The 23,856-nt window shown below is 50.3% G+C and overlaps 55 non-coding genes across 55 annotated transcripts; all 55 read left to right on the top strand.

The window, feature by feature from the left end:
* The first annotated feature begins 598 nt into the window (after positions 1-598).
* Positions 599-670, top strand: trnap-cgg (transfer RNA proline (anticodon CGG)). Its single transcript has one exon. It is a non-coding gene; the product is annotated as a tRNA-Pro (tRNA).
* A 135-nt stretch (positions 671-805) lies between these two features.
* Positions 806-877, top strand: trnap-agg (transfer RNA proline (anticodon AGG)). The gene has a single exon. It is a non-coding gene; the product is annotated as a tRNA-Pro (tRNA).
* Positions 878-1,052: 175 nt separating this feature from the next.
* On the top strand, positions 1,053-1,124 carry trnap-agg (transfer RNA proline (anticodon AGG)). The gene has a single exon. It is a non-coding gene; the product is annotated as a tRNA-Pro (tRNA).
* A 78-nt stretch (positions 1,125-1,202) lies between these two features.
* Positions 1,203-1,274, top strand: trnap-agg (transfer RNA proline (anticodon AGG)). The gene has a single exon. It is a non-coding gene; the product is annotated as a tRNA-Pro (tRNA).
* Positions 1,275-1,450: 176 nt separating this feature from the next.
* trnap-agg (transfer RNA proline (anticodon AGG)) lies at positions 1,451-1,522 on the top strand. The gene has a single exon. It is a non-coding gene; the product is annotated as a tRNA-Pro (tRNA).
* Positions 1,523-2,523: 1,001 nt separating this feature from the next.
* Positions 2,524-2,595, top strand: trnap-cgg (transfer RNA proline (anticodon CGG)). The gene has a single exon. It is a non-coding gene; the product is annotated as a tRNA-Pro (tRNA).
* Positions 2,596-2,732: 137 nt separating this feature from the next.
* trnap-agg (transfer RNA proline (anticodon AGG)) lies at positions 2,733-2,804 on the top strand. The gene has a single exon. It is a non-coding gene; the product is annotated as a tRNA-Pro (tRNA).
* A 175-nt stretch (positions 2,805-2,979) lies between these two features.
* On the top strand, positions 2,980-3,051 carry trnap-agg (transfer RNA proline (anticodon AGG)). Its single transcript has one exon. It is a non-coding gene; the product is annotated as a tRNA-Pro (tRNA).
* A 78-nt stretch (positions 3,052-3,129) lies between these two features.
* On the top strand, positions 3,130-3,201 carry trnap-agg (transfer RNA proline (anticodon AGG)). Its single transcript has one exon. It is a non-coding gene; the product is annotated as a tRNA-Pro (tRNA).
* A 176-nt stretch (positions 3,202-3,377) lies between these two features.
* trnap-agg (transfer RNA proline (anticodon AGG)) lies at positions 3,378-3,449 on the top strand. Its single transcript has one exon. It is a non-coding gene; the product is annotated as a tRNA-Pro (tRNA).
* Positions 3,450-4,450: 1,001 nt separating this feature from the next.
* trnap-cgg (transfer RNA proline (anticodon CGG)) lies at positions 4,451-4,522 on the top strand. The gene has a single exon. It is a non-coding gene; the product is annotated as a tRNA-Pro (tRNA).
* Positions 4,523-4,658: 136 nt separating this feature from the next.
* Positions 4,659-4,730, top strand: trnap-agg (transfer RNA proline (anticodon AGG)). Its single transcript has one exon. It is a non-coding gene; the product is annotated as a tRNA-Pro (tRNA).
* A 175-nt stretch (positions 4,731-4,905) lies between these two features.
* trnap-agg (transfer RNA proline (anticodon AGG)) lies at positions 4,906-4,977 on the top strand. The gene has a single exon. It is a non-coding gene; the product is annotated as a tRNA-Pro (tRNA).
* A 78-nt stretch (positions 4,978-5,055) lies between these two features.
* On the top strand, positions 5,056-5,127 carry trnap-agg (transfer RNA proline (anticodon AGG)). The gene has a single exon. It is a non-coding gene; the product is annotated as a tRNA-Pro (tRNA).
* Positions 5,128-6,157: 1,030 nt separating this feature from the next.
* trnap-agg (transfer RNA proline (anticodon AGG)) lies at positions 6,158-6,229 on the top strand. The gene has a single exon. It is a non-coding gene; the product is annotated as a tRNA-Pro (tRNA).
* A 137-nt stretch (positions 6,230-6,366) lies between these two features.
* trnap-agg (transfer RNA proline (anticodon AGG)) lies at positions 6,367-6,438 on the top strand. The gene has a single exon. It is a non-coding gene; the product is annotated as a tRNA-Pro (tRNA).
* Positions 6,439-6,613: 175 nt separating this feature from the next.
* Positions 6,614-6,685, top strand: trnap-agg (transfer RNA proline (anticodon AGG)). The gene has a single exon. It is a non-coding gene; the product is annotated as a tRNA-Pro (tRNA).
* Positions 6,686-6,823: 138 nt separating this feature from the next.
* trnap-agg (transfer RNA proline (anticodon AGG)) lies at positions 6,824-6,895 on the top strand. The gene has a single exon. It is a non-coding gene; the product is annotated as a tRNA-Pro (tRNA).
* Positions 6,896-7,070: 175 nt separating this feature from the next.
* On the top strand, positions 7,071-7,142 carry trnap-agg (transfer RNA proline (anticodon AGG)). Its single transcript has one exon. It is a non-coding gene; the product is annotated as a tRNA-Pro (tRNA).
* A 1,001-nt stretch (positions 7,143-8,143) lies between these two features.
* On the top strand, positions 8,144-8,215 carry trnap-cgg (transfer RNA proline (anticodon CGG)). Its single transcript has one exon. It is a non-coding gene; the product is annotated as a tRNA-Pro (tRNA).
* A 136-nt stretch (positions 8,216-8,351) lies between these two features.
* Positions 8,352-8,423, top strand: trnah-aug (transfer RNA histidin (anticodon AUG)). Its single transcript has one exon. It is a non-coding gene; the product is annotated as a tRNA-His (tRNA).
* A 176-nt stretch (positions 8,424-8,599) lies between these two features.
* trnap-agg (transfer RNA proline (anticodon AGG)) lies at positions 8,600-8,671 on the top strand. The gene has a single exon. It is a non-coding gene; the product is annotated as a tRNA-Pro (tRNA).
* A 1,030-nt stretch (positions 8,672-9,701) lies between these two features.
* On the top strand, positions 9,702-9,773 carry trnap-agg (transfer RNA proline (anticodon AGG)). Its single transcript has one exon. It is a non-coding gene; the product is annotated as a tRNA-Pro (tRNA).
* A 138-nt stretch (positions 9,774-9,911) lies between these two features.
* trnap-agg (transfer RNA proline (anticodon AGG)) lies at positions 9,912-9,983 on the top strand. The gene has a single exon. It is a non-coding gene; the product is annotated as a tRNA-Pro (tRNA).
* Positions 9,984-10,158: 175 nt separating this feature from the next.
* Positions 10,159-10,230, top strand: trnap-agg (transfer RNA proline (anticodon AGG)). Its single transcript has one exon. It is a non-coding gene; the product is annotated as a tRNA-Pro (tRNA).
* A 1,001-nt stretch (positions 10,231-11,231) lies between these two features.
* On the top strand, positions 11,232-11,303 carry trnap-cgg (transfer RNA proline (anticodon CGG)). Its single transcript has one exon. It is a non-coding gene; the product is annotated as a tRNA-Pro (tRNA).
* A 136-nt stretch (positions 11,304-11,439) lies between these two features.
* On the top strand, positions 11,440-11,511 carry trnap-agg (transfer RNA proline (anticodon AGG)). The gene has a single exon. It is a non-coding gene; the product is annotated as a tRNA-Pro (tRNA).
* A 175-nt stretch (positions 11,512-11,686) lies between these two features.
* On the top strand, positions 11,687-11,758 carry trnap-agg (transfer RNA proline (anticodon AGG)). Its single transcript has one exon. It is a non-coding gene; the product is annotated as a tRNA-Pro (tRNA).
* A 78-nt stretch (positions 11,759-11,836) lies between these two features.
* On the top strand, positions 11,837-11,908 carry trnap-agg (transfer RNA proline (anticodon AGG)). Its single transcript has one exon. It is a non-coding gene; the product is annotated as a tRNA-Pro (tRNA).
* Positions 11,909-12,085: 177 nt separating this feature from the next.
* On the top strand, positions 12,086-12,157 carry trnap-agg (transfer RNA proline (anticodon AGG)). Its single transcript has one exon. It is a non-coding gene; the product is annotated as a tRNA-Pro (tRNA).
* A 1,001-nt stretch (positions 12,158-13,158) lies between these two features.
* trnap-cgg (transfer RNA proline (anticodon CGG)) lies at positions 13,159-13,230 on the top strand. Its single transcript has one exon. It is a non-coding gene; the product is annotated as a tRNA-Pro (tRNA).
* Positions 13,231-13,367: 137 nt separating this feature from the next.
* Positions 13,368-13,439, top strand: trnap-agg (transfer RNA proline (anticodon AGG)). Its single transcript has one exon. It is a non-coding gene; the product is annotated as a tRNA-Pro (tRNA).
* Positions 13,440-13,614: 175 nt separating this feature from the next.
* On the top strand, positions 13,615-13,686 carry trnap-agg (transfer RNA proline (anticodon AGG)). The gene has a single exon. It is a non-coding gene; the product is annotated as a tRNA-Pro (tRNA).
* Positions 13,687-13,764: 78 nt separating this feature from the next.
* On the top strand, positions 13,765-13,836 carry trnap-agg (transfer RNA proline (anticodon AGG)). The gene has a single exon. It is a non-coding gene; the product is annotated as a tRNA-Pro (tRNA).
* A 176-nt stretch (positions 13,837-14,012) lies between these two features.
* On the top strand, positions 14,013-14,084 carry trnap-agg (transfer RNA proline (anticodon AGG)). Its single transcript has one exon. It is a non-coding gene; the product is annotated as a tRNA-Pro (tRNA).
* Positions 14,085-15,115: 1,031 nt separating this feature from the next.
* trnap-cgg (transfer RNA proline (anticodon CGG)) lies at positions 15,116-15,187 on the top strand. The gene has a single exon. It is a non-coding gene; the product is annotated as a tRNA-Pro (tRNA).
* A 137-nt stretch (positions 15,188-15,324) lies between these two features.
* Positions 15,325-15,396, top strand: trnap-agg (transfer RNA proline (anticodon AGG)). The gene has a single exon. It is a non-coding gene; the product is annotated as a tRNA-Pro (tRNA).
* Positions 15,397-15,571: 175 nt separating this feature from the next.
* On the top strand, positions 15,572-15,643 carry trnap-agg (transfer RNA proline (anticodon AGG)). The gene has a single exon. It is a non-coding gene; the product is annotated as a tRNA-Pro (tRNA).
* Positions 15,644-15,781: 138 nt separating this feature from the next.
* Positions 15,782-15,853, top strand: trnap-agg (transfer RNA proline (anticodon AGG)). The gene has a single exon. It is a non-coding gene; the product is annotated as a tRNA-Pro (tRNA).
* A 175-nt stretch (positions 15,854-16,028) lies between these two features.
* Positions 16,029-16,100, top strand: trnap-agg (transfer RNA proline (anticodon AGG)). The gene has a single exon. It is a non-coding gene; the product is annotated as a tRNA-Pro (tRNA).
* A 1,001-nt stretch (positions 16,101-17,101) lies between these two features.
* Positions 17,102-17,173, top strand: trnap-cgg (transfer RNA proline (anticodon CGG)). Its single transcript has one exon. It is a non-coding gene; the product is annotated as a tRNA-Pro (tRNA).
* A 136-nt stretch (positions 17,174-17,309) lies between these two features.
* On the top strand, positions 17,310-17,381 carry trnah-aug (transfer RNA histidin (anticodon AUG)). Its single transcript has one exon. It is a non-coding gene; the product is annotated as a tRNA-His (tRNA).
* Positions 17,382-17,557: 176 nt separating this feature from the next.
* On the top strand, positions 17,558-17,629 carry trnap-agg (transfer RNA proline (anticodon AGG)). Its single transcript has one exon. It is a non-coding gene; the product is annotated as a tRNA-Pro (tRNA).
* A 1,030-nt stretch (positions 17,630-18,659) lies between these two features.
* On the top strand, positions 18,660-18,731 carry trnap-agg (transfer RNA proline (anticodon AGG)). Its single transcript has one exon. It is a non-coding gene; the product is annotated as a tRNA-Pro (tRNA).
* Positions 18,732-18,869: 138 nt separating this feature from the next.
* On the top strand, positions 18,870-18,941 carry trnap-agg (transfer RNA proline (anticodon AGG)). The gene has a single exon. It is a non-coding gene; the product is annotated as a tRNA-Pro (tRNA).
* Positions 18,942-19,116: 175 nt separating this feature from the next.
* trnap-agg (transfer RNA proline (anticodon AGG)) lies at positions 19,117-19,188 on the top strand. The gene has a single exon. It is a non-coding gene; the product is annotated as a tRNA-Pro (tRNA).
* Positions 19,189-19,326: 138 nt separating this feature from the next.
* trnap-agg (transfer RNA proline (anticodon AGG)) lies at positions 19,327-19,398 on the top strand. Its single transcript has one exon. It is a non-coding gene; the product is annotated as a tRNA-Pro (tRNA).
* A 175-nt stretch (positions 19,399-19,573) lies between these two features.
* Positions 19,574-19,645, top strand: trnap-agg (transfer RNA proline (anticodon AGG)). The gene has a single exon. It is a non-coding gene; the product is annotated as a tRNA-Pro (tRNA).
* Positions 19,646-20,646: 1,001 nt separating this feature from the next.
* Positions 20,647-20,718, top strand: trnap-cgg (transfer RNA proline (anticodon CGG)). The gene has a single exon. It is a non-coding gene; the product is annotated as a tRNA-Pro (tRNA).
* Positions 20,719-20,854: 136 nt separating this feature from the next.
* Positions 20,855-20,926, top strand: trnah-aug (transfer RNA histidin (anticodon AUG)). The gene has a single exon. It is a non-coding gene; the product is annotated as a tRNA-His (tRNA).
* Positions 20,927-21,102: 176 nt separating this feature from the next.
* On the top strand, positions 21,103-21,174 carry trnap-agg (transfer RNA proline (anticodon AGG)). The gene has a single exon. It is a non-coding gene; the product is annotated as a tRNA-Pro (tRNA).
* Positions 21,175-22,204: 1,030 nt separating this feature from the next.
* On the top strand, positions 22,205-22,276 carry trnap-agg (transfer RNA proline (anticodon AGG)). Its single transcript has one exon. It is a non-coding gene; the product is annotated as a tRNA-Pro (tRNA).
* Positions 22,277-22,415: 139 nt separating this feature from the next.
* trnap-agg (transfer RNA proline (anticodon AGG)) lies at positions 22,416-22,487 on the top strand. The gene has a single exon. It is a non-coding gene; the product is annotated as a tRNA-Pro (tRNA).
* Positions 22,488-22,662: 175 nt separating this feature from the next.
* Positions 22,663-22,734, top strand: trnap-agg (transfer RNA proline (anticodon AGG)). The gene has a single exon. It is a non-coding gene; the product is annotated as a tRNA-Pro (tRNA).
* A 1,001-nt stretch (positions 22,735-23,735) lies between these two features.
* trnap-cgg (transfer RNA proline (anticodon CGG)) lies at positions 23,736-23,807 on the top strand. Its single transcript has one exon. It is a non-coding gene; the product is annotated as a tRNA-Pro (tRNA).
* The last annotated feature ends 49 nt before the right edge of the window (positions 23,808-23,856 follow it).

The raw sequence follows: 23,856 nt of genomic DNA, 5'->3' as shown, positions 1-23,856 counted from the left end.
CTTGCCAGACGTGGCATTGTCAATATAGCTCATTTGGGAGAGTGTAAAGTCTGATTTATACTTCTGGTTCGAACCGTAGCTACGGCTTCTTCTTCGGCCTCTGCCGTGGTACTTCGGTTTACACAAGCATCATGCCCGTGGACACTGCAGACTAGCGGTTCGCATGTGTACTGCACGTCGACGTGGACAATGATGCAGAAGTATAAATGAAAACAGGCGCACAGCGGGTACGAGAGGTCCCGGATTTCTGGAGTTGTATAAGTCGATCCGACCATTGCCATAGTTGGGCGGCGCTGCAGTGCAACCGTCTGGGTTGGAATCGAGCCTCAAGTCCCTTACCCTGATAAGCTTTGGTCAACACTCGACTGGAAGGGAAGCCCAAGCTGGTGGAGCTGTGGCAGATAGGAGGTTTTTTTTGGTTTGTTTTTGCACCCCTAGGAGTCTCGTTGGTCAAGGGCTATGATTCTCACTTAGGTTGCGAGAGGTCCCGGCTTCAAATCTCGAACGAGCCCGTCTGCAACTTCAAAAGTGCTCTTTTAAGGTGTATCTGTGCATCCTGCTTTCTTTACCGGGAGCACAGTGAAGAGTTTGTTTGAATGGCTCGTTGGTCTAGGGGTATGATTCTCGCTTCGGGTGCGAGAGGTCCCGGGTTCAAATCCCGGACGAGCCCGACTCAGTCGTTAAACCCTGTTTCAATGTTGATCCGGTAAGTGCCAAAATGGTCTTTTTTTACCAGGGGTGCAGTAAAGCACTGAGCACCGGGAGAGTTGCTTTTCCAGGAGTACAGTGAACTGTGCATTTAGTTGGCTCCTTGGTCTAGGGGTATGATTCTCGCTTAGGGTGCGAGAGGTCCCGGGTTCAAATCCCGGACGAGCCCGCCTTGGTCTTTGAGGCCTGTTTTCTGGCTGGGGTTGAATCGAGCCTCATGTCCTGACAAGTTTTGGTCAACATTCGATTGGAAGGGCTGTCCAATCTGCTGGAGACCCAGCAGAAAGCATGTGGGGGGGTTTTGCAGCCGTATGTGTCTTCTTCAAGAGTGGACACCATCGAGAGGCTCGTTGGTCTAGGGGTATGATTCTCGCTTAGGGTGCGAGAGGTCCCGGGTTCAAATCCCGGACGAGCCCGCATTAAGCCTAGATTTTTAAAGTTTTAAAGTTGCATCCATTGCTTTTCCAGGAGTACAGTGAACTGTGCATTTAGTTGGCTCGTTGGTCTAGGGGTATGATTCTCGCTTAGGGTGCGAGAGGTCCCGGGTTCAAATCCCGGACGAGCCCGCCTTGGTCTTTGAGGCCTGTTTTCTGGCTGGGGTTGAATCGAGCCTCACCTCCTGACAAGTTTTGGTCAACATTCGATTGGAAGGGCTGTCCAATCTGCTGGAGACCCAGCAGAAAGGATGTGGGGGGGGGTTTGCAGCCGTATGTGTCTTCTTCAAGACTGGACACCATCGAGAGGCTCGTTGGTCTAGGGGTATGATTCTCGCTTAGGGTGCGAGAGGTCCCGGGTTCAAATCCCGGACGAGCCCGCATTAAGCCTAGATTTTTAAAGTTGCATCCATTGATCCGGCTTTCTTTTGACATCTAAGTTGGACCCTTTTTCTCAGTTCCTCATCTGCAATTTGAACTTGGTTGGCTGCTTAGCTTGATGGGTTTGAGAGTTTGCACTGAACGACGGTTCCATCTGAGCTATTTCAGTGACCATACCTCCTTTGTGTGGCTTGTTGGTCTAGGGTTGTGATTCTTGCTTCAGGTGCAACAGTTCCTTGGTTCAAATCCTGGACGAGCCTGTCTGCAGCTTTGAAAACACTTTTTTGGAGGAGTAGCTGTCTATCCTGCTTGCTTTGGCTCGGTTGCAAGGCATCATTAAGTAGGACTGAAATCTTCCTACTTGTGGTTTTTCAGTGTCAATGTCATTTACAGCGCCGGTCACTTGCCAGACGTGGCATTGTCAATATAGCTCATTTGGGAGAGTGTAAAGTCTGATTTATACTTCTGGTTCGAACCGTAGCTACGGCTTCTTCTTCGGCCTCTGCCGTGGTACTTCGGTTTACACAAGCATCATGCCCGTGGACACTGCAGACTAGCGGTTCGCATGTGTACTGCACGTCGACGTGGACAATGATGCAGAAGTATAAATGAAAACCGGCGCACAGCGGGTACGAGAGGTCCCGGATTTCTGGAGTTGTATAAGTCGATCCGACCATTGCCATAGTTGGGCGGCGCTGCAGTGCAACCGTCTGGGTTGGAATCGAGCCTCAAGTCCCTTACCCTGATAAGCTTTGGTCAACACTCGACTGGAAGGGAAGCCCAAGCTGGTGGAGCTGTGGCAGATAGGAGGTTTTTTTTGGTTTGTTTTTGCACCCCTAGGAGTCTCGTTGGTCAAGGGCTATGATTCTCACTTAGGTTGCGAGAGGTCCCGGCTTCAAATCTCGAACGAGCCTGTCTGCAACTTCAAAAGTGCTCTTTTAAGGTGTATCTGTGCATCCTGCTTTCTTTACCGGGAGCACAGTGAAGAGTTTGTTTGAATGGCTCGTTGGTCTAGGGGTATGATTCTCGCTTCGGGTGCGAGAGGTCCCGGGTTCAAATCCCGGACGAGCCCGACTCAGTCGTTAAAGCCTGTTTTAATGTTGATCCGGTAAGTGCCAAAATGGTCTTTTTTTTTACCAGGGGTGCAGTAAAGCACTGAGCACCGGGAGAGTTGCTTTTCCAGGAGTACAGTGAACCGTGCATTTAGTTGGCTCGTTGGTCTAGGGGTATGATTCTCGCTTAGGGTGCGAGAGGTCCCGGGTTCAAATCCTGCACGAGCCCGCCTTGGTCTTTGAGGCCTGTTTTCTGGCTGGGGTTGAATCGAGCCTCACGTCCTGACAAGTTTTGGTCAACATTCGATTGGAAGGGCTGTCCAATCTGCTGGAGACCCAGCAGAAAGCATGTGGGGGGGTTTTGCAGCCGTATGTGTCTTCTTCAAGAGTGGACACCATCGAGAGGCTCGTTGGTCTAGGGGTATGATTCTCGCTTAGGGTGCGAGAGGTCCCGGGTTCAAATCCCGGACGAGCCCGCATTAAGCCTAGATTTTTAAAGTTTTAAAGTTGCATCCATTGCTTTTCCAGGAGTACAGTGAACTGTGCATTTAGTTGGCTCGTTGGTCTAGGGGTATGATTCTCGCTTAGGGTGCGAGAGGTCCCGGGTTCAAATCCCGGACGAGCCCGCCTTGGTCTTTGAGGCCTGTTTTCTGGCTGGGGTTGAATCGAGCCTCACCTCCTGACAAGTTTTGGTCAACATTCGATTGGAAGGGCTGTCCAATCTGCTGGAGACCCAGCAGAAAGGATGTGGGGGGGGGTTTGCAGCCGTATGTGTCTTCTTCAAGACTGGACACCATCGAGAGGCTCGTTGGTCTAGGGGTATGATTCTCGCTTAGGGTGCGAGAGGTCCCGGGTTCAAATCCCGGACGAGCCCGCATTAAGCCTAGATTTTTAAAGTTGCATCCATTGATCCGGCTTTCTTTTGACATCTAAGTCGGACCCTTTTTCTCAGTTCCTCATCTGCAATTTGAACTTGGTTGGCTGCTTAGCTTGATGGGTTTGAGAGTTTGCACTGAACGACGGTTCCATCTGAGCTATTTCAGTGACCATACCTCCTTTGTGTGGCTTGTTGGTCTAGGGTTGTGATTCTTGCTTCAGGTGCAACAGTTCCTTGGTTCAAATCCTGGACGAGCCTGTCTGCAGCTTTGAAAACACTTTTTTGGAGGAGTAGCTGTCTATCCTGCTTGCTTTGGCTCGGTTGCAAGGCATCATTAAGTAGGACTGAAATCTTCCTACTTGTGGTTTTTCAGTGTCAATGTCATTTACAGCGCCGGTCACTTGCCAGACGTGGCATTGCCAATATAGCTCATTTGGGAGAGTGTAAAGTCTGATTTATACTTCTGGTTCGAACCGTAGCTACGGCTTCTTCTTCGGCCTCTGCCGTGGTACTTCGGTTTACACAAGCATCATGCCCGTGGACACTGCAGACTAGCGGTTCGCATGTGTACTGCACGTCGACGTGGACAATGATGCAGAAGTATAAATGAAAACCGGCGCACAGCGGGTACGAGAGGTCCCGGATTTCTGGAGTTGTATAAGTCGATCCGACCATTGCCATAGTTGGGCGGCGCTGCAGTGCAACCGTCTGGGTTGGAATCGAGCCTCAAGTCCCTTACCCTGATAAGCTTTGGTCAACACTCGACTGGAAGGGAAGCCCAAGCTGGTGGAGCTGTGGCAGATAGGAGGTTTTTTTTGGTTTGTTTTTGCACCCCTAGGAGTCTCGTTGGTCAAGGGCTATGATTCTCACTTAGGTTGCGAGAGGTCCCGGCTTCAAATCTCGAACGAGCCTGTCTGCAACTTCAAAAGTGCTCTTTTAAGGTGTATCTGTGCATCCTGCTTTCTTTACCGGGAGCACAGTGAAGAGTTTGTTTGAATGGCTCGTTGGTCTAGGGGTATGATTCTCGCTTCGGGTGCGAGAGGTCCCGGGTTCAAATCCCGGACGAGCCCGACTCAGTCGTTAAAGCCTGTTTTAATGTTGATCCGGTAAGTGCCAAAATGGTCTTTTTTTTACCAGGGGTGCAGTAAAGCACTGAGCACCGGGAGAGTTGCTTTTCCAGGAGTACAGTGAACTGTGCATTTAGTTGGCTCGTTGGTCTAGGGGTATGATGCTCGCTTAGGGTGCGAGAGGTCCCGGGTTCAAATCCTGCACGAGCCCGCCTTGGTCTTTGAGGCCTGTTTTCTGGCTGGGGTTGAATCGAGCCTCACGTCCTGACAAGTTTTGGTCAACATTCGATTGGAAGGGCTGTCCAATCTGCTGGAGACCCAGCAGAAAGCATGTGGGGGGGTTTTGCAGCCGTATGTGTCTTCTTCAAGAGTGGACACCATCGAGAGGCTCGTTGGTCTAGGGGTATGATTCTCGCTTAGGGTGCGAGAGGTCCCGGGTTCAAATCCCGGACGAGCCCGCATTAAGCCTAGATTTTTAAAGTTTTAAAGTTGCATCCATTGCTTTTCCAGGAGTACAGTGAACTGTGCATTTAGTTGGCTCGTTGGTCTAGGGGTATGATTCTCGCTTAGGGTGCGAGAGGTCCCGGGTTCAAATCCCGGACGAGCCTGCATTAAGCCTAGATTTTTAAAGTTGCATCCATTGATCCGGCTTTCTTTTGACATCTAAGTCGGACCCTTTTTCTCAGTTCCTCATCTGCAATTTGAACTTGGTTGGCTGCTTAGCTTGATGGGTTTGAGAGTTTGCACTGAACGACGGTTCCATCTGAGCTATTTCAGTGACCATACCTCCTTTGTGTGGCTTGTTGGTCTAGGGTTGTGATTCTTGCTTCAGGTGCAACAGTTCCTTGGTTCAAATCCTGGACGAGCCTGTCTGCAGCTTTGAAAACACTTTTTTGGAGGAGTAGCTGTCTATCCTGCTTGCTTTGGCTCGGTTGCAAGGCATCATTAAGTAGGACTGAAATCTTCCTACTTGTGGTTTTTCAGTGTCAATGTCATTTACAGCGCTGGTCACTTGCCAGACGTGGCATTGTCAATATAGCTCATTTGGGAGAGTGTAAAATCTGATTTATACTTCTGGTTCGAACCGTAGCTACGGCTTCTTCTTCGGCCTCTGCCGTGGTACTTCGGTTTACACAAGCATCATGCCCGTGGACACTGCAGACTAGCGGTTCGCATGTGTACTGCACGTCGACGTGGACAATGATGCAGAAGTATAAATGAAAACCGGCGCACAGCGGGTACGAGAGGTCCCGGATTTCTGGAGTTGTATAAGTCGATCCGACCATTGCAATAGTTGGGCGGCGCTGCAGTGCAACCGTCTGGGTTGGAATCGAGCCTCAAGTCCCTTACCCTGATAAGCTTTGGTCAACACTCGACTGGAAGGGAAGCCCAAGCTGGTGGAGCTGTGGCAGATAGGAGGTTTTTTTTGGTTTGTTTTTGCAGCCATATGTGTCGTCTTCACGACGTCACACCCCTAGGAGTCTCGTTGGTCAAGGGCTATGATTCTCACTTAGGTTGCGAGAGGTCCCGGCTTCAAATCTCGAACGAGCCCGTCTGCAACTTCAAAAGTGCTCTTTTAAGGTGTATCTGTGCATCCTGCTTTCTTTACCGGGAGCACAGTGAAGAGTTTGTTTGAATGGCTCGTTGGTCTAGGGGTATGATTCTCGCTTAGGGTGCGAGAGGTCCCGGGTTCAAATCCCGGACGAGCCCGACTCAGTCGTTAAAGCCTGTTTTAATGTTGATCCGGTAAGTGCCAAAATGGTCTTTTTTTTTACCAGGGGTGCAGTAAAGCACTGAGCACCGGGAGAGTTGCTTTTCCAGGAGTACAGTGAACTGTGCATTTAGTTGGCTCGTTGGTCTAGGGGTATGATTCTCGCTTAGGGTGCGAGAGGTCCCGGGTTCAAATCCCGGACGAGCCCGCCTTGGTCTTTGAGGCCTGTTTTCTGGCTGGGGTTGAATCGAGCCTCACGTCCTGACAAGTTTTGGTCAACATTCGATTGGAAGGGCTGTCCAATCTGCTGGAGACCCAGCAGAAAGCATGTGGGGGGGTTTTGCAGCCGTATGTGTCTTCTTCAAGAGTGGACACCATCGAGAGGCTCGTTGGTCTAGGGGTATGATTCTCGCTTAGGGTGCGAGAGGTCCCAGGTTCAAATCCCGGACGAGCCCGACTCAGTCGTTAAAGCCTGTTTTAATGTTGATCCGGTAAGTGCCAAAATGGTCTTTTTTTTTTACCAGGGGTGCAGTAAAGCACTGAGCACCGGGAGAGTTGCTTTTCCAGGAGTACAGTGAACTGTGCATTTAGTTGGCTCGTTGGTCTAGGGGTATGATTCTCGCTTAGGGTGCGAGAGGTCCCGGGTTCAAATCACGGACGAGCCCGCCTTGGTCTTTGAGGCCTGTTTTCTGGCTGGGGTTGAATCGAGCCTCACGTCCTGACAAGTTTTGGTCAACATTCGATTGGAAGGGCTGTCCAATCTGCTGGAGACCCAGCAGAAAGCATGTGGGGGGGTTTTGCAGCCGTATGTGTCTTCTTCAAGACTGGACACCATCGAGAGGCTCGTTGGTCTAGGGGTATGATTCTCGCTTAGGGTGCGAGAGGTCCCGGGTTCAAATCCCGGACGAGCCCGCATTAAGCCTAGATTTTTAAAGTTGCATCCATTGATCCGGCTTTCTTTTGACATCTAAGTCGGACCCTTTTTCTCAGTTCCTCATCTGCAATTTGAACTTGGTTGGCTGCTTAGCTTGATGGGTTTGAGAGTTTGCACTGAACGACGGTTCCATCTGAGCTATTTCAGTGACCATACCTCCTTTGTGTGGCTTGTTGGTCTAGGGTTGTGATTCTTGCTTCAGGTGCAACAGTTCCTTGGTTCAAATCCTGGACGAGCCTGTCTGCAGCTTTGAAAACACTTTTTTGGAGGAGTAGCTGTCTATCCTGCTTGCTTTGGCTCGGTTGCAAGGCATCATTAAGTAGGACTGAAATCTTCCTACTTGTGGTTTTTCAGTGTCAATGTCATTTACAGCGCCGGTCACTTGCCAGACGTGGCATTGCCAATATAGCTCATTTGGGAGAGTGTAAAGTCTGATTTATACTTCTGGTTCGAACCGTAGCTACGGCTTCTTCTTCGGCCTCTGCCGTGGTACTTCGGTTTACACAAGCATCATGCCCGTGGACACTGCAGACTAGCGGTTCGCATGTGTACTGCACGTCGACGTGGACAATGATGCAGAAGTATGAATGAAAACCGGCGCACAGCGGGTACGAGAGGTCCCGGATTTCTGGAGTTGTATAAGTCGATCCGACCATTGCCATAGTTGGGCGGCGCTGCAGTGCAACCGTCTGGGTTGGAATCGAGCCTCAAGTCCCTTACCCTGATAAGCTTTGGTCAACACTCGACTGGAAGGGAAGCCCAAGCTGGTGGAGCTGTGGCAGATAGGAGGTTTTTTTTGGTTTGTTTTTGCACCCCTAGGAGTCTCGTTGGTCAAGGGCTATGATTCTCACTTAGGTTGCGAGAGGTCCCGGCTTCAAATCTCGAACGAGCCTGTCTGCAACTTCAAAAGTGCTCTTTTAAGGTGTATCTGTGCATCCTGCTTTCTTTACCGGGAGCACAGTGAAGAGTTTGTTTGAATGGCTCGTTGGTCTAGGGGTATGATTCTCGCTTCGGGTGCGAGAGGTCCCGGGTTCAAATCCCGGACGAGCCCGACTCAGTCGTTAAAGCCTGTTTTAATGTTGATCCGGTAAGTGCCAAAATGGTCTTTTTTTTACCAGGGGTGCAGTAAAGCACTGAGCACCGGGAGAGTTGCTTTTCCAGGAGTACAGTGAACTGTGCATTTAGTTGGCTCGTTGGTCTAGGGGTATGATGCTCGCTTATGGTGCGAGAGGTCCCGGGTTCAAATCCTGCACGAGCCCGCCTTGGTCTTTGAGGCCTGTTTTCTGGCTGGGGTTGAATCGAGCCTCACGTCCTGACAAGTTTTGGTCAACATTCGATTGGAAGGGCTGTCCAATCTGCTGGAGACCCAGCAGAAAGGATGTAGGGGGGGGTTTGCAGCCGTATGTGTCTTCTTCAAGACTGGACACCATCGAGAGGCTCGTTGGTCTAGGGGTATGATTCTCGCTTAGGGTGCGAGAGGTCCCGGGTTCAAATCCCGGACGAGCCTGCATTAAGCCTAGATTTTTAAAGTTGCATCCATTGATCCGGCTTTCTTTTGACATCTAAGTCGGACCCTTTTTCTCAGTTCCTCATCTGCAATTTGAACTTGGTTGGCTGCTTAGCTTGATGGGTTTGAGAGTTTGCACTGAACGACGGTTCCATCTGAGCTATTTCAGTGACCATACCTCCTTTGTGTGGCTTGTTGGTCTAGGGTTGTGATTCTTGCTTCAGGTGCAACAGTTCCTTGGTTCAAATCCTGGACGAGCCTGTCTGCAGCTTTGAAAACACTTTTTTGGAGGAGTAGCTGTCTATCCTGCTTGCTTTGGCTCGGTTGCAAGGCATCATTAAGTAGGACTGAAATCTTCCTACTTGTGGTTTTTCAGTGTCAATGTCATTTACAGCGCTGGTCACTTGCCAGACGTGGCATTGTCAATATAGCTCATTTGGGAGAGTGTAAAATCTGATTTATACTTCTGGTTCGAACCGTAGCTACGGCTTCTTCTTCGGCCTCTGCCGTGGTACTTCGGTTTACACAAGCATCATGCCCGTGGACACTGCAGACTAGCGGTTCGCATGTGTACTGCACGTCGACGTGGACAATGATGCAGAAGTATAAATGAAAACCGGCGCACAGCGGGTACGAGAGGTCCCGGATTTCTGGAGTTGTATAAGTCGATCCGACCATTGCAATAGTTGGGCGGCGCTGCAGTGCAACCGTCTGGGTTGGAATCGAGCCTCAAGTCCCTTACCCTGATAAGCTTTGGTCAACACTCGACTGGAAGGGAAGCCCAAGCTGGTGGAGCTGTGGCAGATAGGAGGTTTTTTTTGGTTTGTTTTTGCAGCCATATGTGTCGTCTTCACGACGTCACACCCCTAGGAGTCTCGTTGGTCAAGGGCTATGATTCTCACTTAGGTTGCGAGAGGTCCCGGCTTCAAATCTCGAACGAGCCCGTCTGCAACTTCAAAAGTGCTCTTTTAAGGTGTATCTGTGCATCCTGCTTTCTTTACCGGGAGCACAGTGAAGAGTTTGTTTGAATGGCTCGTTGGTCTAGGGGTATGATTCTCGCTTAGGGTGCGAGAGGTCCCGGGTTCAAATCCCGGACGAGCCCGACTCAGTCGTTAAAGCCTGTTTTAATGTTGATCCGGTAAGTGCCAAAATGGTCTTTTTTTTTTACCAGGGGTGCAGTAAAGCACTGAGCACCGGGAGAGTTGCTTTTCCAGGAGTACAGTGAACTGTGCATTTAGTTGGCTCGTTGGTCTAGGGGTATGATTCTCGCTTAGGGTGCGAGAGGTCCCGGGTTCAAATCACGGACGAGCCCGCCTTGGTCTTTGAGGCCTGTTTTCTGGCTGGGGTTGAATCGAGCCTCACGTCCTGACAAGTTTTGGTCAACATTCGATTGGAAGGGCTGTCCAATCTGCTGGAGACCCAGCAGAAAGCATGTGGGGGGGTTTTGCAGCCGTATGTGTCTTCTTCAAGACTGGACACCATCGAGAGGCTCGTTGGTCTAGGGGTATGATTCTCGCTTAGGGTGCGAGAGGTCCCGGGTTCAAATCCCGGACGAGCCCGCATTAAGCCTAGATTTTTAAAGTTGCATCCATTGATCCGGCTTTCTTTTGACATCTAAGTCGGACCCTTTTTCTCAGTTCCTCATCTGCAATTTGAACTTGGTTGGCTGCTTAGCTTGATGGGTTTGAGAGTTTGCACTGAACGACGGTTCCATCTGAGCTATTTCAGTGACCATACCTCCTTTGTGTGGCTTGTTGGTCTAGGGTTGTGATTCTTGCTTCAGGTGCAACAGTTCCTTGGTTCAAATCCTGGACGAGCCTGTCTGCAGCTTTGAAAACACTTTTTTGTAGGAGTAGCTGTCTATCCTGCTTGCTTTGGCTCGGTTGCAAGGCATCATTAAGTAGGACTGAAATCTTCCTACTTGTGGTTTTTCAGTGTCAATGTCATTTACAGCGCCGGTCACTTGCCAGACGTGGCATTGTCAATATAGCTCATTTGGGAGAGTGTAAAGTCTGATTTATACTTCTGGTTCGAACCGTAGCTACGGCTTCTTCTTCGGCCTCTGCCGTGGTACTTCGGTTTACACAAGCATCATGCCCGTGGACACTGCAGACTAGCGGTTCGCATGTGTACTGCACGTCGACGTGGACAATGATGCAGAAGTATAAATGAAAACCGGCGCACAGCGGGTACGAGAGGTCCCGGATTTCTGGAGTTGTATAAGTCGATCCGACCATTGCCATAGTTGGGCGGCGCTGCAGTGCAACCGTCTGGGTTGGAATCGAGCCTCAAGTCCCTTACCCTGATAAGCTTTGGTCAACACTCGACTGGAAGGGAAGCCCAAGCTGGTGGAGCTGTGGCAGATAGGAGGTTTTTTTTGGTTTGTTTTTGCACCCCTAGGAGTCTCGTTGGTCAAGGGCTATGATTCTCACTTAGGTTGCGAGAGGTCCCGGCTTCAAATCTCGAACGAGCCTGTCTGCAACTTCAAAAGTGCTCTTTTAAGGTGTATCTGTGCATCCTGCTTTCTTTACCGGGAGCACAGTGAAGAGTTTGTTTGAATGGCTCGTTGGTCTAGGGGTATGATTCTCGCTTCGGGTGCGAGAGGTCCCGGGTTCAAATCCCGGACGAGCCCGACTCAGTCGTTAAAGCCTGTTTTAATGTTGATCCGGTAAGTGCCAAAATGGTCTTTTTTTTACCAGGGGTGCAGTAAAGCACTGAGCACCGGGAGAGTTGCTTTTCCAGGAGTACAGTGAACCGTGCATTTAGTTGGCTCGTTGGTCTAGGGGTATGATTCTCGCTTAGGGTGCGAGAGGTCCCGGGTTCAAATCCTGCACGAGCCCGCCTTGGTCTTTGAGGCCTGTTTTCTGGCTGGGGTTGAATCGAGCCTCACGTCCTGACAAGTTTTGGTCAACATTCGATTGGAAGGGCTGTCCAATCTGCTGGAGACCCAGCAGAAAGCATGTGGGGGGGTTTTGCAGCCGTATGTGTCTTCTTCAAGAGTGGACACCATCGAGAGGCTCGTTGGTCTAGGGGTATGATTCTCGCTTAGGGTGCGAGAGGTCCCGGGTTCAAATCCCGGACGAGCCCGCATTAAGCCTAGATTTTTAAAGTTTTAAAGTTGCATCCATTGCTTTTCCAGGAGTACAGTGAACTGTGCATTTAGTTGGCTCGTTGGTCTAGGGGTATGATTCTCGCTTAGGGTGCGAGAGGTCCCGGGTTCAAATCCCGGACGAGCCCGCCTTGGTCTTTGAGGCCTGTTTTCTGGCTGGGGTTGAATCGAGCCTCACCTCCTGACAAGTTTTGGTCAACATTCGATTGGAAGGGCTGTCCAATCTGCTGGAGACCCAGCAGAAAGGATGTGGGGGGGGGGTTTGCAGCCGTATGTGTCTTCTTCAAGACTGGACACCATCGAGAGGCTCGTTGGTCTAGGGGTATGATTCTCGCTTAGGGTGCGAGAGGTCCCGGGTTCAAATCCCGGACGAGCCCGCATTAAGCCTAGATTTTTAAAGTTGCATCCATTGATCCGGCTTTCTTTTGACATCTAAGTCGGACCCTTTTTCTCAGTTCCTCATCTGCAATTTGAACTTGGTTGGCTGCTTAGCTTGATGGGTTTGAGAGTTTGCACTGAACGACGGTTCCATCTGAGCTATTTCAGTGACCATACCTCCTTTGTGTGGCTTGTTGGTCTAGGGTTGTGATTCTTGCTTCAGGTGCAACAGTTCCTTGGTTCAAATCCTGGACGAGCCTGTCTGCAGCTTTGAAAACACTTTTTTGGAGGAGTAGCTGTCTATCCTGCTTGCTTTGGCTCGGTTGCAAGGCATCATTAAGTAGGACTGAAATCTTCCTACTTGTGGTTTTTCAGTGTCAATGTCATTTACAGCGCCGGTCACTTGCCAGACGTGGCATTGCCAATATAGCTCATTTGGGAGAGTGTAAAGTCTGATTTATACTTCTGGTTCGAACCGTAGCTACGGCTTCTTCTTCGGCCTCTGCCGTGGTACTTCGGTTTACACAAGCATCATGCCCGTGGACACTGCAGACTAGCGGTTCGCATGTGTACTGCACGTCGACGTGGACAATGATGCAGAAGTATAAATGAAAACCGGCGCACAGCGGGTACGAGAGGTCCCGGATTTCTGGAGTTGTATAAGTCGATCCGACCATTGCCATAGTTGGGCGGCGCTGCAGTGCAACCGTCTGGGTTGGAATCGAGCCTCAAGTCCCTTACCCTGATAAGCTTTGGTCAACACTCGACTGGAAGGGAAGCCCAAGCTGGTGGAGCTGTGGCAGATAGGAGGTTTTTTTTGGTTTGTTTTTGCACCCCTAGGAGTCTCGTTGGTCAAGGGCTATGATTCTCACTTAGGTTGCGAGAGGTCCCGGCTTCAAATCTCGAACGAGCCTGTCTGCAACTTCAAAAGTGCTCTTTTAAGGTGTATCTGTGCATCCTGCTTTCTTTACCGGGAGCACAGTGAAGAGTTTGTTTGAATGGCTCGTTGGTCTAGGGGTATGATTCTCGCTTCGGGTGCGAGAGGTCCCGGGTTCAAATCCCGGACGAGCCCGACTCAGTCGTTAAAGCCTGTTTTAATGTTGATCCGGTAAGTGCCAAAATGGTCTTTTTTTTTACCAGGGGTGCAGTAAAGCACTGAGCACCGGGAGAGTTGCTTTTCCAGGAGTACAGTGAACTGTGCATTTAGTTGGCTCGTTGGTCTAGGGGTATGATGCTCGCTTAGGGTGCGAGAGGTCCCGGGTTCAAATCCTGCACGAGCCCGCCTTGGTCTTTGAGGCCTGTTTTCTGGCTGGGGTTGAATCGAGCCTCACGTCCTGACAAGTTTTGGTCAACATTCGATTGGAAGGGCTGTCCAATCTGCTGGAGACCCAGCAGAAAGCATGTGGGGGGGTTTTGCAGCCGTATGTGTCTTCTTCAAGAGTGGACACCATCGAGAGGCTCGTTGGTCTAGGGGTATGATTCTCGCTTAGGGTGCGAGAGGTCCCGGGTTCAAATCCCGGACGAGCCCGCATTAAGCCTAGATTTTTAAAGTTTTAAAGTTGCATCCATTGCTTTTCCAGGAGTACAGTGAACTGTGCATTTAGTTGGCTCGTTGGTCTAGGGGTATGATTCTCGCTTAGGGTGCGAGAGGTCCCGGGTTCAAATCCCGGACGAGCCCGCCTTGGTCTTTGAGGCCTGTTTTCTGGCTGGGGTTGAATCGAGCCTCACCTCCTGACAAGTTTTGGTCAACATTCGATTGGAAGGGCTGTCCAATCTGCTGGAGACCCAGCAGAAAGGATGTGGGGGGGGGTTTGCAGCCGTATGTGTCTTCTTCAAGACTGGACACCATCGAGAGGCTCGTTGGTCTAGGGGTATGATTCTCGCTTAGGGTGCGAGAGGTCCCGGGTTCAAATCCCGGACGAGCCTGCATTAAGCCTAGATTTTTAAAGTTGCATCCATTGATCCGGCTTTCTTTTGACATCTAAGTCGGACCCTTTTTCTCAGTTCCTCATCTGCAATTTGAACTTGGTTGGCTGCTTAGCTTGATGGGTTTGAGAGTTTGCACTGAACGACGGTTCCATCTGAGCTATTTCAGTGACCATACCTCCTTTGTGTGGCTTGTTGGTCTAGGGTTGTGATTCTTGCTTCAGGTGCAACAGTTCCTTGGTTCAAATCCTGGACGAGCCTGTCTGCAGCTTTGAAAACACTTTTTTGGAGGAGTAGCTGTCTATCCTGCTTGCTTTGGCTCGGTTGCAAGGCATCATTAAGTAGGACTGAAATCTTCCTACTTGTGGTTTTTCAGTGTCAATGTCATTTACAGCGCTGGTCACTTGCCAGACGTGGCATTGTCAATATAGCTCATTTGGGAGAGTGTAAAATCTGATTTATACTTCTGGTTCGAACCGTAGCTACGGCTTCTTCTTCGGCCTCTGCCGTGGTACTTCGGTTTACACAAGCATCATGCCCGTGGACACTGCAGACTAGCGGTTCGCATGTGTACTGCACGTCGACGTGGACAATGATGCAGAAGTATAAATGAAAACCGGCGCACAGCGGGTACGAGAGGTCCCGGATTTCTGGAGTTGTATAAGTCGATCCGACCATTGCAATAGTTGGGCGGCGCTGCAGTGCAACCCGTCTGGGTTGGAATCGAGCCTCAAGTCCCTTACCCTGATAAGCTTTGGTCAACACTCGACTGGAAGGGAAGCCCAAGCTGGTGGAGCTGTGGCAGATAGGAGGTTTTTTTTGGTTTGTTTTTGCAGCCATATGTGTCGTCTTCACGACGTCACACCCCTAGGAGTCTCGTTGGTCAAGGGCTATGATTCTCACTTAGGTTGCGAGAGGTCCCGGCTTCAAATCTCGAACGAGCCCGTCTGCAACTTCAAAAGTGCTCTTTTAAGGTGTATCTGTGCATCCTGCTTTCTTTACCGGGAGCACAGTGAAGAGTTTGTTTGAATGGCTCGTTGGTCTAGGGGTATGATTCTCGCTTCGGGTGCGAGAGGTCCCGGGTTCAAATCCCGGACGAGCCCGACTCAGTCGTTAAAGCCTGTTTTAATGTTGATCCGGTAAGTGCCAAAATGGTCTTTTTTTTTACCAGGGGTGCAGTAAAGCACTGAGCACCGGGAGAGTTGCTTTTCCAGGAGTACAGTGAACTGTGCATTTAGTTGGCTCGTTGGTCTAGGGGTATGATTCTCGCTTAGGGTGCGAGAGGTCCCGGGTTCAAATCCTGGACGAGCCCGCCTTGGTCTTTGAGGCCTGTTTTCTGGCTGGGGTTGAATCGAGCCTCACGTCCTGACAAGTTTTGGTCAACATTCGATTGGAAGGGCTGTCCAATCTGCTGGAGACCCAGCAGAAAGCATGTGGGGGGGTTTTGCAGCCGTATGTGTCTTCTTCAAGAGTGGACACCATCGAGAGGCTCGTTGGTCTAGGGGTATGATTCTCGCTTAGGGTGCGAGAGGTCCCAGGTTCAAATCCCGGACGAGCCCGACTCAGTCGTTAAAGCCTGTTTTAATGTTGATCCGGTAAGTGCCAAAATGGTCTTTTTTTTTTACCAGGGGTGCAGTAAAGCACTGAGCACCGGGAGAGTTGCTTTTCCAGGAGTACAGTGAACTGTGCATTTAGTTGGCTCGTTGGTCTAGGGGTATGATTCTCGCTTAGGGTGCGAGAGGTCCCGGGTTCAAATCACGGACGAGCCCGCCTTGGTCTTTGAGGCCTGTTTTCTGGCTGGGGTTGAATCGAGCCTCACGTCCTGACAAGTTTTGGTCAACATTCGATTGGAAGGGCTGTCCAATCTGCTGGAGACCCAGCAGAAAGCATGTGGGGGGGTTTTGCAGCCGTATGTGTCTTCTTCAAGACTGGACACCATCGAGAGGCTCGTTGGTCTAGGGGTATGATTCTCGCTTAGGGTGCGAGAGGTCCCGGGTTCAAATCCCGGACGAGCCCGCATTAAGCCTAGATTTTTAAAGTTGCATCCATTGATCCGGCTTTCTTTTGACATCTAAGTCGGACCCTTTTTCTCAGTTCCTCATCTGCAATTTGAACTTGGTTGGCTGCTTAGCTTGATGGGTTTGAGAGTTTGCACTGAACGACGGTTCCATCTGAGCTATTTCAGTGACCATACCTCCTTTGTGTGGCTTGTTGGTCTAGGGTTGTGATTCTTGCTTCAGGTGCAACAGTTCCTTGGTTCAAATCCTGGACGAGCCTGTCTGCAGCTTTGAAAACACTTTTTTGGAGGAGTAGCTGTCTATCCTGCTTGCTTTGGCTCGGTTGCAAGGCATCATTAAGTAGGACTGAAATCTTCCTACTTGTGGTTTTTCAGTGTCAATGTCATTTACAGCGCCGGTCACTTGCCAGACATGGCATTGCCAATATAGCTCATTTGGGAGAGTGTAAAGTCTGATTTATACTTCTGGTTCGAACCGTAGCTACGGCTTCTTCTTCGGCCTCTGCCGTGGTACTTCGGTTTACACAAGCATCATGCCCGTGGACACTGCAGACTAGCGGTTCGCATGTGTACTGCACGTCGACGTGGACAATGATGCAGAAGTATGAATGAAAACCGGCGCACAGCGGGTACGAGAGGTCCCGGATTTCTGGAGTTGTATAAGTCGATCCGACCATTGCCATAGTTGGGCGGCGCTGCAGTGCAACCGTCTGGGTTGGAATCGAGCCTCAAGTCCCTTACCCTGATAAGCTTTGGTCAACACTCGACTGGAAGGGAAGCCCAAGCTGGTGGAGCTGTGGCAGATAGGAGGTTTTTTTTGGTTTGTTTTTGCACCCCTAGGAGTCTCGTTGGTCAAGGGCTATGATTCTCACTTAGGTTGCGAGAGGTCCCGGCTTCAAATCTCGAACGAGCCTGTCTGCAACTTCAAAAGTGCTCTTTTAAGGTGTATCTGTGCATCCTGCTTTCTTTACCGGGAGCACAGTGAAGAGTTTGTTTGAATGGCTCGTTGGTCTAGGGGTATGATTCTCGCTTCGGGTGCGAGAGGTCCCGGGTTCAAATCCCGGACGAGCCCGACTCAGTCGTTAAAGCCTGTTTTAATGTTGATCCGGTAAGTGCCAAAATGGTCTTTTTTTTACCAGGGGTGCAGTAAAGCACTGAGCACCGGGAGAGTTGCTTTTCCAGGAGTACAGTGAACTGTGCATTTAGTTGGCTCGTTGGTCTAGGGGTATGATGCTCGCTTATGGTGCGAGAGGTCCCGGGTTCAAATCCTGCACGAGCCCGCCTTGGTCTTTGAGGCCTGTTTTCTGGCTGGGGTTGAATCGAGCCTCACGTCCTGACAAGTTTTGGTCAACATTCGATTGGAAGGGCTGTCCAATCTGCTGGAGACCCAGCAGAAAGGATGTAGGGGGGGGTTTGCAGCCGTATGTGTCTTCTTCAAGACTGGACACCATCGAGAGGCTCGTTGGTCTAGGGGTATGATTCTCGCTTAGGGTGCGAGAGGTCCCGGGTTCAAATCCCGGACGAGCCTGCATTAAGCCTAGATTTTTAAAGTTGCATCCATTGATCCGGCTTTCTTTTGACATCTAAGTCGGACCCTTTTTCTCAGTTCCTCATCTGCAATTTGAACTTGGTTGGCTGCTTAGCTTGATGGGTTTGAGAGTTTGCACTGAACGACGGTTCCATCTGAGCTATTTCAGTGACCATACCTCCTTTGTGTGGCTTGTTGGTCTAGGGTTGTGATTCTTGCTTCAGGTGCAACAGTTCCTTGGTTCAAATCCTGGACGAGCCTGTCTGCAGCTTTGAAAACACTTTTTTGGAGGAGTAGCTGTCTATCCTGCTTGCTTTGGCTCGGTTGCAAGGCATCATTAAGTAGGACTGAAATCTTCCTACTTGTGGTTTTTCAGTGTCAATGTCATTTACAGCGCTGGTCACTTGCCAGACGTGGCATTGTCAATATAGCTCATTTGGGAGAGTGTAAAATCTGATTTATACTTCTGGTTCGAACCGTAGCTACGGCTTCTTCTTCGGCCTCTGCCGTGGTACTTCGGTTTACACAAGCATCATGCCCGTGGACACTGCAGACTAGCGGTTCGCATGTGTACTGCACGTCGACGTGGACAATGATGCAGAAGTATAAATGAAAACCGGCGCACAGCGGGTACGAGAGGTCCCGGATTTCTGGAGTTGTATAAGTCGATCCGACCATTGCAATAGTTGGGCGGCGCTGCAGTGCAACCGTCTGGGTTGGAATCGAGCCTCAAGTCCCTTACCCTGATAAGCTTTGGTCAACACTCGACTGGAAGGGAAGCCCAAGCTGGTGGAGCTGTGGCAGATAGGAGGTTTTTTTTGGTTTGTTTTTGCAGCCATATGTGTCGTCTTCACGACGTCACACCCCTAGGAGTCTCGTTGGTCAAGGGCTATGATTCTCACTTAGGTTGCGAGAGGTCCCGGCTTCAAATCTCGAACGAGCCCGTCTGCAACTTCAAAAGTGCTCTTTTAAGGTGTATCTGTGCATCCTGCTTTCTTTACCGGGAGCACAGTGAAGAGTTTGTTTGAATGGCTCGTTGGTCTAGGGGTATGATTCTCGCTTAGGGTGCGAGAGGTCCCGGGTTCAAATCCCGGACGAGCCCGACTCAGTCGTTAAAGCCTGTTTTAATGTTGATCCGGTAAGTGCCAAAATGGTCTTTTTTTTTTACCAGGGGTGCAGTAAAGCACTGAGCACCGGGAGAGTTGCTTTTCCAGGAGTACAGTGAACTGTGCATTTAGTTGGCTCGTTGGTCTAGGGGTATGATTCTCGCTTAGGGTGCGAGAGGTCCCGGGTTCAAATCCCGGACGAGCCCGCCTTGGTCTTTGAGGCCTGTTTTCTGGCTGGGGTTGAATCGAGCCTCACGTCCTGACAAGTTTTGGTCAACATTCGATTGGAAGGGCTGTCCAATCTGCTGGAGACCCAGCAGAAAGCATGTGGGGGGGTTTTGCAGCCGTATGTGTCTTCTTCAAGAGTGGACACCATCGAGAGGCTCGTTGGTCTAGGGGTATGATTCTCGCTTAGGGTGCGAGAGGTCCCAGGTTCAAATCCCGGACGAGCCCGACTCAGTCGTTAAAGCCTGTTTTAATGTTGATCCGGTAAGTGCCAAAATGGTCTTTTTTTTTTACCAGGGGTGCAGTAAAGCACTGAGCACCGGGAGAGTTGCTTTTCCAGGAGTACAGTGAACTGTGCATTTAGTTGGCTCGTTGGTCTAGGGGTATGATTCTCGCTTAGGGTGCGAGAGGTCCCGGGTTCAAATCACGGACGAGCCCGCCTTGGTCTTTGAGGCCTGTTTTCTGGCTGGGGTTGAATCGAGCCTCACGTCCTGACAAGTTTTGGTCAACATTCGATTGGAAGGGCTGTCCAATCTGCTGGAGACCCAGCAGAAAGCATGTGGGGGGGTTTTGCAGCCGTATGTGTCTTCTTCAAGACTGGACACCATCGAGAGGCTCGTTGGTCTAGGGGTATGATTCTCGCTTAGGGTGCGAGAGGTCCCGGGTTCAAATCCCGGACGAGCCCGCATTAAGCCTAGATTTTTAAAGTTGCATCCATTGATCCGGCTTTCTTTTGACATCTAAGTCGGACCCTTTTTCTCAGTTCCTCATCTGCAATTTGAACTTGGTTGGCTGCTTAGCTTGATGGGTTTGAGAGTTTGCACTGAACGACGGTTCCATCTGAGCTATTTCAGTGACCATACCTCCTTTGTGTGGCTTGTTGGTCTAGGGTTGTGATTCTTGCTTCAGGTGCAACAGTTCCTTGGTTCAAATCCTGGACGAGCCTGTCTGCAGCTTTGAAAACACTTTTTTGGAGGAGTAGCTGTCTATCCTGCTTGCTTTGGCTCGGTTGCAAGGCATCATTAAGTAGGACTGAAATCTTCCTACTTGTGGTTTTTCAGTGTCAATGTCATTTACAGCGCCGGTCACTTGCCAGACGTGGCATTGCCAATATAGCTCATTTGGGAGAGTGTAAAGTCTGATTTATACTTCTGGTTCGAACCGTAGCTACGGCTTCTTCTTCGGCCTCTGCCGTGGTACTTCGGTTTACACAAGCATCATGCCCGTGGACACTGCAGACTAGCGGTTCGCATGTGTACTGCACGTCGACGTGGACAATGATGCAGAAGTATGAATGAAAACCGGCGCACAGCGGGTACGAGAGGTCCCGGATTTCTGGAGTTGTATAAGTCGATCCGACCATTGCCATAGTTGGGCGGCGCTGCAGTGCAACCGTCTGGGTTGGAATCGAGCCTCAAGTCCCTTACCCTGATAAGCTTTGGTCAACACTCGACTGGAAGGGAAGCCCAAGCTGGTGGAGCTGTGGCAGATAGGAGGTTTTTTTTGGTTTGTTTTTGCACCCCTAGGAGTCTCGTTGGTCAAGGGCTATGATTCTCACTTAGGTTGCGAGAGGTCCCGGCTTCAAATCTCGAACGAGCCTGTCTGCAACTTCAAAAGTGCTCTTTTAAGGTGTATCTGTGCATCCTGCTTTCTTTACCGGGAGCACAGTGAAGAGTTTGTTTGAATGGCTCGTTGGTCTAGGGGTATGATTCTCGCTTCGGGTGCGAGAGGTCCCGGGTTCAAATCCCGGACGAGCCCGACTCAGTCGTTAAAGCCTGTTTTAATGTTGATCCGGTAAGTGCCAAAATGGTCTTTTTTTTACCAGGGGTGCAGTAAAGCACTGAGCACCGGGAGAGTTGCTTTTCCAGGAGTACAGTGAACTGTGCATTTAGTTGGCTCGTTGGTCTAGGGGTATGATGCTCGCTTATGGTGCGAGAGGTCCCGGGTTCAAATCCTGCACGAGCCCGCCTTGGTCTTTGAGGCCTGTTTTCTGGCTGGGGTTGAATCGAGCCTCACGTCCTGACAAGTTTTGGTCAACATTCGATTGGAAGGGCTGTCCAATCTGCTGGAGACCCAGCAGAAAGGATGTAGGGGGGGGTTTGCAGCCGTATGTGTCTTCTTCAAGACTGGACACCATCGAGAGGCTTGTTGGTCTAGGGGTATGATTCTCGCTTAGGGTGCGAGAGGTCCCGGGTTCAAATCCCGGACGAGCCTGCATTAAGCCTAGATTTTTAAAGTTGCATCCATTGATCCGGCTTTCTTTTGACATCTAAGTCGGACCCTTTTTCTCAGTTCCTCATCTGCAATTTGAACTTGGTTGGCTGCTTAGCTTGATGGGTTTGAGAGTTTGCACTGAACGACGGTTCCATCTGAGCTATTTCAGTGACCATACCTCCTTTGTGTGGCTTGTTGGTCTAGGGTTGTGATTCTTGCTTCAGGTGCAACAGTTCCTTGGTTCAAATCCTGGACGAGCCTGTCTGCAGCTTTGAAAACACTTTTTTGGAGGAGTAGCTGTCTATCCTGCTTGCTTTGGCTCGGTTGCAAGGCATCATTAAGTAGGACTGAAATCTTCCTACTTGTGGTTTTTCAGTGTCAATGTCATTTACAGCGCTGGTCACTTGCCAGACGTGGCATTGTCAATATAGCTCATTTGGGAGAGTGTAAAATCTGATTTATACTTCTGGTTCGAACCGTAGCTACGGCTTCTTCTTCGGCCTCTGCCGTGGTACTTCGGTTTACACAAGCATCATGCCCGTGGACACTGCAGACTAGCGGTTCGCATGTGTACTGCACGTCGACGTGGACAATGATGCAGAAGTATAAATGAAAACCGGCGCACAGCGGGTACGAGAGGTCCCGGATTTCTGGAGTTGTATAAGTCGATCCGACCATTGCAATAGTTGGGCGGCGCTGCAGTGCAACCGTCTGGGTTGGAATCGAGCCTCAAGTCCCTTACCCTGATAAGCTTTGGTCAACACTCGACTGGAAGGGAAGCCCAAGCTGGTGGAGCTGTGGCAGATAGGAGGTTTTTTTTGGTTTGTTTTTGCAGCCATATGTGTCGTCTTCACGACGTCACACCCCTAGGAGTCTCGTTGGTCAAGGGCTATGATTCTCACTTAGGTTGCGAGAGGTCCCGGCTTCAAATCTCGAACGAGCCCGTCTGCAACTTCAAAAGTGCTCTTTTAAGGTGTATCTGTGCATCCTGCTTTCTTTACCGGGAGCACAGTGAAGAGTTTGTTTGAATGGCTCGTTTGTCTAGGGGTATGATTCTCGCTTAGGGTGCGAGAGGTCCCGGGTTCAAATCCCGGACGAGCCCGACTCAGTCGTTAAAGCCTGTTTTAATGTTGATCCGGTAAGTGCCAAAATGGTCTTTTTTTTTTTACCAGGGGTGCAGTAAAGCACTGAGCACCGGGAGAGTTGCTTTTCCAGGAGTACAGTGAACTGTGCATTTAGTTGGCTCGTTGGTCTAGGGGTATGATTCTCGCTTAGGGTGCGAGAGGTCCCGGGTTCAAATCACGGACGAGCCCGCCTTGGTCTTTGAGGCCTGTTTTCTGGCTGGGGTTGAATCGAGCCTCACGTCCTGACAAGTTTTGGTCAACATTCGATTGGAAGGGCTGTCCAATCTGCTGGAGACCCAGCAGAAAGCATGTGGGGGGGTTTTGCAGCCGTATGTGTCTTCTTCAAGACTGGACACCATCGAGAGGCTCGTTGGTCTAGGGGTATGATTCTCGCTTAGGGTGCGAGAGGTCCCGGGTTCAAATCCCGGACGAGCCCGCATTAAGCCTAGATTTTTAAAGTTGCATCCATTGATCCGGCTTTCTTTTGACATCTAAGTCGGACCCTTTTTCTCAGTTCCTCATCTGCAATTTGAACTTGGTTGGCTGCTTAGCTTGATGGGTTTGAGAGTTTGCACTGAACGACGGTTCCATCTGAGCTATTTCAGTGACCATACCTCCTTTGTGTGGCTTGTTGGTCTAGGGTTGTGATTCTTGCTTCAGGTGCAACAGTTCCTTGGTTCAAATCCTGGACGAGCCTGTCTGCAGCTTTGAAAACACTTTTTTGGAGGAGTAGCTGTCTATCCTGCTTGCTTTGGCTCGGTTGCAAGGCATCATTAAGTAGGACTGAAATCTTCCTACTTGTGGTTTTTCAGTGTCAATGTCATTTACAGCGCCGGTCACTTGCCAGACGTGGCATTGCCAATATAGCTCATTTGGGAGAGTGTAAAGTCTGATTTATACTTCTGGTTCGAACCGTAGCTACGGCTTCTTCTTCGGCCTCTGCCGTGGTACTTCGGTTTACACAAGCATCATGCCCGTGGACACTGCAGACTAGCGGTTCGCATGTGTACTGCACGTCGACGTGGACAATGATGCAGAAGTATGAATGAAAACCGGCGCACAGCGGGTACGAGAGGTCCCGGATTTCTGGAGTTGTATAAGTCGATCCGACCATTGCCATAGTTGGGCGGCGCTGCAGTGCAACCGTCTGGGTTGGAATCGAGCCTCAAGTCCCTTACCCTGATAAGCTTTGGTCAACACTCGACTGGAAGGGAAGCCCAAGCTGGTGGAGCTGTGGCAGATAGGAGGTTTTTTTTGGTTTGTTTTTGCACCCCTAGGAGTCTCGTTGGTCAAGGGCTATGATTCTCACTTAGGTTGCGAGAGGTCCCGGCTTCAAATCTCGAACGAGCCTGTCTGCAACTTCAAAAGTGCTCTTTTAAGGTGTATCTGTGCATCCTGCTTTCTTTACCGGGAGCACAGTGAAGAGTTTGTTTGAATGGCTCGTTGGTCTAGGGGTATGATTCTCGCTTCGGGTGCGAGAGGTCCCGGGTTCAAATCCCGGACGAGCCCGACTCAGTCGTTAAAGCCTGTTTTAATGTTGATCCGGTAAGTGCCAAAA

This window comes from Garra rufa, chromosome 8, assembly GCF_049309525.1.
Source record: "Garra rufa chromosome 8, GarRuf1.0, whole genome shotgun sequence".
NCBI lineage: Eukaryota > Metazoa > Chordata > Actinopteri > Cypriniformes > Cyprinidae > Garra > Garra rufa.
Note: the sequence above shows the minus strand (reverse complement) of the source record. Positions and strands in the feature narration are given on the sequence as shown.